This window comes from Protopterus annectens, chromosome 3.part0 (assembly GCF_019279795.1).
Source record: "Protopterus annectens isolate FY-2018-M chromosome 3.part0, PAN1.0, whole genome shotgun sequence".
NCBI lineage: Eukaryota > Metazoa > Chordata > Ceratodontiformes > Protopteridae > Protopterus > Protopterus annectens.
In genome coordinates, this window is record NC_056731.1 from 1,700,364,677 (window position 1) to 1,700,372,671 (window position 7,995).

Below are 7,995 nucleotides of genomic sequence, written 5' to 3' on the forward strand. Positions count from 1 at the left end.
CAACTCTACCTTTCTTGATTGAAAATGACAATAATCTTTTACATGAAAAAATAGAAAATATCAATATGCTTCTGGACAAAAACGTGGATTTGAATACTCAGATTAGGGCTACAGATATAAGTAAATTCATAAGTGACTTGACAGTTGTATCATACCTCATTTCATTTTAAAAAGATTAAAGCATAATGTTAATAAGCGAAACTCTAAACAATATTGTTTTATTCATCACTTACTCCCCTGACATCAGAGACAGTGAGAGAACTATTTGCAAATGTCTCATTTACACATACATGAAGGGTTTCTTGACAGTTAGTAAGCTTTTGTCAAAATCTTTAAGTTCATGTCCATAAAGAAAAAAGATAAATGATTGATACCTTCTTGACATATTTGCTGTAAATGATGTATATATGAATTGAATTTAAAATACTTTTCTTTCAAACAAGGAACAATATATTGCATTTAAGGGCTTTTGAATATTATTTGATCAATATTACCATAGATAATAAATGCAAATTATGTGGGCATTTTATAACATGACCAAAATCTCCATGCATTTTTCTTATTCTGAAGTATAAAATGGAACACAATAAGAAAAAAAAATAACATTACAACTTTAATTTATTCCAGTACATGCCAAGCTATGACAGTACTGGCACTATTTATGCATAAAAGTACAAAATGAAGGTGAAGAGTGGTGTATTTGGTGGTAGTGAGGATAGCAGGCTGCATGCATGGAGTCATCCTGCAATCCTTAGTACAACAAATCATATGCAGGAAGCCAGCATTAACTGCAGCTGCTGCTGTACAAGAGATCAGCATATGGAATTAGAATGGATACAGTGGAAAATAACATTTGTGCAGGCTGATCTTTTAAGTTTAATGAACATAGTCTGCATTTGAGTAGGTGTACTTCTAAACTCACTTAAGTTATAAGTAGCACAATATGGCATGTAACATGTCTCAGGAATCATATTATTAGCTAGCTCTGCTCAGGGACCATAATCAAACTGTCATTAATACTAAAGTATATACTGCAGAGACAAAGTTTATAATATGGAAAAATGTCTAGTGAGTTTAATGCATTTAGTGGAGAAGGGTGTACAGTTCATATATTAAGTGGAGTGCAATACAAAGTTTCCAGGAAATGAAACGAGCCAGATGAGTTTATTTATTTCACGTATATCATTATATAGTGATTCCAGCAAATCAAATTCATTGTGCTTATTTCTATAAGTTTATCCCAAAGCTTTGTTGGCTGGAAGCAAAACTTACTGGAAAGTTAGAAAGACATAAATCAGCAGTACCATGACCTGGACTATTTTAATAATTTCACTGTCCAGTGCTGAAATCATTTAAACACCCCTGGTAGGTGTAGGATTTTTTTTTTCTGGTTGTGCAGCAACTGGCATCTCATATTATAGAATTTCCATGATTCTGACATGCCACAGATTGGTAAGGATCGCATGCTCACCAAAGGAACCACTGATTTCAGTTTAAAAGATATATCAGTTTTTGGATAACTCATATATCTTAGCATGACAGTTATTCCTTTATTTCTCCAATCATTATGCATGTTGCAAATGTACTAAAGAAAACCAAAAATGAAGGGGAAACTACAGTGGAGAATGTCTTGAAGAAGCATACACTGGACATAAAGCATATTACTGAGTGCAGACTCCGCGGAGCTGAATGCAGTCTCATCACCTTCTTCACTGTAGTAGAAGCAGCCTATAGAGCTGTAGAATATCATGAAAACTGCTTACAGATTATTGTGGAGGCACAGGCAAGTCAGCAATTACCTAACAATGTTAACAATATATTCATGAGCTTTTGTTTTCAGGCCATACCATGACGATAACTGGCCAGGAACCTAGACGATGGATGATTTGAAGTTTATTTTCTATTGAAACAGAACACTTCCTTAGTGCAAAAAAATTAGAGACCCTGAAAACTGAGGAAGAAGAAATAATAGCCAAGCACATAGAGAACCAGAGGAACAAAACAACATGACTCTGTGGCATTTATGCCTGGTCCTTTACTCTGAAACCATTTGTGGTTCTTTTCTGGTGCTGCTTAGATAATCAAAACTTAGAAAATGGACAGACCTTAGCCACAATACCCAAATGGGAAACAACAGGGTACTAATGTATGAGAAGAGTCCGATGAGAAGTGCAGAACTTCATAACAGCATACTTAGCTGCAGCAAAGACTAGAGAGAGACAAGCACAAAGGCTGACATATTGATTTTGCATGGTAAATGCAACGGTTTAGTGAATATTAGTTAAAAAATAAAATTAAAAAAGGAACATTTTCAAATGTAGTTTTACATTCCTCTTTGCTATACACAGCACTTAGAAAGCTGCATTTAGTGAATGTGGAAAAATAAAACTACATTAGAAGAGTTGAAAGTGTTTATATGCCTGTGTGTATGTGTGTGTGTGTGTGTGTATGAGTATGTGTGAGTGTTTGTGTGTGTTTGTGTTTGCATGTGTATGTGAGAAAGAAAGAGAAAGAAAGAGTGCCTGTACTTAATTTCTTTGTTCTAGAATTTTTGACAAAACCAGAAATAATGGGGTAATACAGACTTTTAAAACAAAGGAAATGTTCAAATACTATCCTAATTTGTGTAAAACATTGACAGAGAAAGAGATTTTTCATCAACATGCTTTCACTGACCAATAAGAAGAATGAAACTGTAATGGTCGGGTCTATTGATTAACTGTAGTCCTCTGAGATTTTCTAGAAAATCAAGTATTTTTAAGGGACATAGCAAATGTAGGAGGCAAAATTAGGGACATTCTACAAAAGCAGGCACATATGAGAGGTAAATGGAATGGGAAAAGATGCATTGCTTTGTATTGTATGCAATTTTTCATTCATTTATTCACACTGAGACATCTGATGTGTAGAGAGTCAGGAAAATGTTTGCAATTATTGGGAACATTTATGCGTGTGTGTGTGTGTGTGTGTGTGTGTGTGTGTGTGTGTGTGTGTGTGTGTGTGTGTGTGTGTGTGTGTGTGTGTGTGTGTGTGTGTGTGTGTGTGTGTGTGTGTGTGTGTGTGTGTGTGTGTGTGTGTGTGCGAGCGCGTGTGGCTACACATCAAATACTTATATAATGTATATTTTGATGTAATATATCTTACAATAACTATGACATATGAGGCAGACAAACTGTTTTGCATCAAAAATATAAAAAGTGTATATTCTAATTATATAACAAATACAAACCAATTTAACAGATAAACAATTTTTAGAGTGCAATAATGCCCTCTAGTGTGGGTGTTATAGGTGAAATGATTGACCTTCCAAGGAAGTAGGCCTCAAAACACCCCTTGCTTGCTTATTAAAGGTGGAATCATGAATAAAATCAATCATTCAGTATGGTTTTCCAGTAAGGTTTGATAATGACTCTTTTTAATCAGTTCTGGTACAAAGCTGAAATGTTTTTTCCAACAACTCCTGTTTGCAGATAGTAAAACATTAAAGCAGTAATGATGTACCCTGCTAGACTCCAGATTCTGCACAGGCCTAATAAGTATGTATTTAAGAGTACTGATGTACCCTGCTAGATTCCAGATCCTGCAGGGGCCTAATAAGCATGTATTTAAAGACCAATATAAGCAAATGATTTTCTACATCAAGATTTACCTCAATACCCCTCAAATGAAATGCAGTGGAGCATGCAATGTGAGAAAAAATGTCAAGTCCGAGATCAGTTATAGTCAGTTTCCCCTTCCCAAAAGAGATCAGTAAGTGTAATGCTCCTGAGGAAGCTTACGAATGTACCACTGAAGATTCCTGAAGTGTGAAGATGTGAAATGGGATACTGACTTAGATGGTTGAGAAGTATTCATCCTGAATATGACTTATCATTTTGTGTTGGTGAATCAGCTCAATCTGGATTAATATCTGTCAGCTAAGAAGTGGAACTTCTGATTTGAGGCTTTGTCTGAATACTGAAACTGATTATATGAGTTGGGCAGACTATAGTAACCTGGTCTACTGTGGACATATGCATTGTTACTCATACTGGCCAGCTGCATGGCTTTCCTAATATTCAGGAGATGCAGTATTATATATGTTATACTTAAAGTGTTAGGGGCTAAACTGTACTTCCTCATTTTTTTTGTGTTTTGCTCATAATAAAGCTATTTTATGGTGGGCCATATGCATTTGGTTACTACCTTAGGTTGCTGTTGTGGTTGTCAGATTAAGGGAAATGCTTATTTTTTTTCTCATGAAAGGAAAATAATATTGTGGAAACTCCTTTCTTTGTTCTCAAGAAGGATGCTATCCTCTTTTTATGTCACAAGATGATGTTTTCTTTTTTTTTCTTTCCTTTGAGGTAAGACAGGATCTTGTTAGGATTTTAACTTCCTAGAGTGTTCCTCATAAGGGACCATCTGAGGAGCTGGAACCCCTGGAGGTGGACTGATGATGATATGCATACTCCTGTTTAAGGGGTGTTAACCTACACTTTTTATCCATCTGTTTTTAAGGGTTTGAGTTATCTCCTTAGAGGAGTGATACCTGTGATAGCTGGCCTTAGTTTCATGAGATATGAAACTTGATCTTTTTACAATTATTGGGTTATATTTATGTATATAATTACCTGGCTCTCTTAGAAGAGTTAAATTATTTATATGTGTTTAATAATAATCTCTGTAGGATGAAATTAAATTGTGAATTATTAAGTAAAGTGTCATACACCAAAAATATTGAGTAGAGATTAATCCTTATCAAATAGATCAGTAAGGTGGGGACATCATCAGTTGTCAGCAGACCATCACATGTAATTATATACATAAATATAACCTCCACCTTTACATTTACTAGAAATAAAAATATGTAATCAAAGCAATACTGCATACAAAAATATATGCAACAGGATCCAATAATTATGAGATGCAGGATGAGGTAGCTACACTGGAAGTACAGCAAGGCATTTTATTAATCATACTAATTAAGCCTATATACTAATTAAGCCTATGCTTTAGTTTGCCAGTTCCAAGAAGGCACGGTGGAGAAATTTGTTAGCAGGCAGACTGTCGCCACTATTTATTAGAGATCCATTTCCCTGGAAACTGGTAAGATACTCCGACGAGACAGTAGCTTGCTTTGTGTATTTTTTTTTCCAGAAACTTTGTGCTGAGATAGGGGTCTCCAGCAGTGGAAGTTCAAATGAAGACCACCTAAAGGATATTGGTTTAACTGAATTATGTAATGGTGAGAAACATTTTCTGAACCCTTCTAGATCAGACGATTAAGTAGCTTTACTAATTAAATCCCTATGTCCTGGTAAGTCCAGTCCAGATGTACTTTCTGTACTGATGTAGGTTTCTTCTGACCTGGCTGCTCTTCTATATAAATTCTTTTACTACAGGAGTAATTGCAGGAGGTATTGGTTGCACTTTTTCTCAAAACCAGGAACGAGCCTCTTAAAGCATGGTAATAAAGAGAAATTCTCAATTCCTTCTGAAAAAAAAATAATGTAGCTAAAGTATTGGTGGTTTCACTGAACAGAGTGTGGTTTCCTCTGTCAAATAAAAGCTGAATGAGATTTCCTCTGAGTTGAAATTGAGCAGCCTTTGATGAGATAATATATACTTTTGGCTAGTACTGAAAAGTCTTTCAAAAATAACATGTTTTGGCTACTCTGAGGAGACTAACCCCCTTCACATGATTACTTATTTGAAGATCTTGCATCAGAATCCTTTAGTAACAGTCAGATACAGCGATGTCTTCTGTCTTTGATTTGACATTATTAAGGATACTCATCAGAACTGCCCCATCTCCATACATGTTCCCTATTTCATTCTAACCATTAAGGTGCATTAAAGAGGTTGAAAAAGAAGAACAATAATTCAAGAGAATGAAGTACGTAGGACAGGGTTAAGGCAAAAGATTGAAATTACTTGAATACATGAATGACATGTTAGTTTTATTAGCCACCGTTGGCAGTCTGTTAAGGAAGTGTTTAACATTATCAGTATATGCAATACATTTCTGAATTATACATTTAATACAAATAAATTCCAAATATTTTATTCTGTCATCAATGGCAAAGATAAGCAGCTTATAAGGATGTTAGGCTTAGAAGAATTCAAATCAGTAAAATGAATCAAAATAGACTCTATCCACTGCATACAAATAAATCTTAATGAAATCCAGCCGAATAATAACTACAAGCAATGAAGTACCACAGAAGCTAAAAAAAGAAAAAGACAGCAACACCAATTCTCAAAATCATTGAAGAAAAGTAAACCAACCTGTGCCATCTTTGTACCATCCTTCCTAATATATAGTGCCTCTATTCAACTGGAACTGTGGGAAATTAACAACACCATGAACTGCTTTATAATAAAATAGCACAGTTGGGTTCTGACAGAAGTAACAGCTCACAATGCTGAGCTTCAGTACCAAAGCACTTAGCAGTAAATTACTTTCATCTGGGTTACTTTGTTATCCAGTGGTTTTCTGCTTAGTAACCTTCTATCTTACTACATACTCCAGCCTTAGAATAGGCTTCAAATGAACTAATGGATCTGGGCATGTGACTGTTTTGTATGTTGGATGTCCAGGTCACAAAAATATGAATAAATAAAATGTGCAAAACCTGCAAATTGGAGACAAATGGGCCTTCATTTTTGGGACTGAGCTAATGTAGTTATTATGAATGTTGTCGTAGAGTTCTGTACCTATTAAGCAGGTTGCTGATACTGCTAGACTCTAAGAGGTGCCTTTAAAGACTGCTTTAGACAATTTTTTTGTGCAATTGGGAACCTGCTCAAGTTGGTATTGATGGCTTAACACTGCCACTTTTGAAGGGTGCAGTACTCGATGCACTATACCAAAGAAAGTATTATTTCTTGATAGCCATAAACTCCAGTGACCAAGAGGGGAATGGTTTACCGTCATATTGTTGGAAATGACAATATCGATCACGCATTTGGGCAAACCAAACACTCAAATTTTAAACATCGACATTCTCAGTAGTTCGAAAGTCAGCAAATTGAACAGCCAATTCACTGATTTTTTAACTAAAATATCGAAGACACATCATAATTCATGGTGGCAAGCCCCCTGCACCCCCCACACCCACCTACTTTAATATACTAACTCTGAGATCACACTACAGTGGAAAGGGATCATTTCCTGATCCCTGCTATAGTGCAATCCGCACCCACAATATGGAATCTGCAATGAGCGAATGCCAATATGCATTCGCCCATTGCACATTCAGGCACTTTTATCTCAAGGTTTTGCCAATTTGAAAACCTCCTTTTGCACAAAGGGGATTCGCCCGAGTGCATAATGCACTTATGAAGGTAAACCGAGGGAAACTATATTACACTGTATGTGAAACATTAGTCAACCATGTTAAACAATCTGAGTATTTTGGTTCGAGTGATCACAGTTACTTTTCTCTATTATTTTAGAATAGTCTTTGGTGGTAAAAGGTGCCATTGCGCATTGATTGAGGAGAGAGTGCAATCTCTGCTTAATTTGCAGTGTAGGAAAACAGCTTTTTTACAACACTCAGTTGAAATAAGCAGGCTACACTTTAAATAACAAACATTAGCCAAACTTGGTTGGATGCAAATATGCACACTTACTCAATGATAGGGGAGTCTTGTAATTAGTGAATCTCTAAGTACTATATCAACAATGAAGTGTGATCATCTGAATCTAGTAGTATAAGTTGGCCACCACATTGCAGGAAACACTGAACACACCTGTCACTCATCCTATGTTATGATTCAAGATGAGCAGGCAGGGTAGTTTGTTTATATGCTTTATTATATAGAAACACATCAGGATGGATAGCAACAACATAAAATATAAACAAACTGATGAACTAATAGACCATTACATATACACATGCTTACATCTCAACAGCTCTCTACAAAATGGCAGTCTGGCTCATACATGCTCAGTGTTTATACACATGTGCAAGCCCAAGGTATACATACATACTGCTCTACAATATCCAA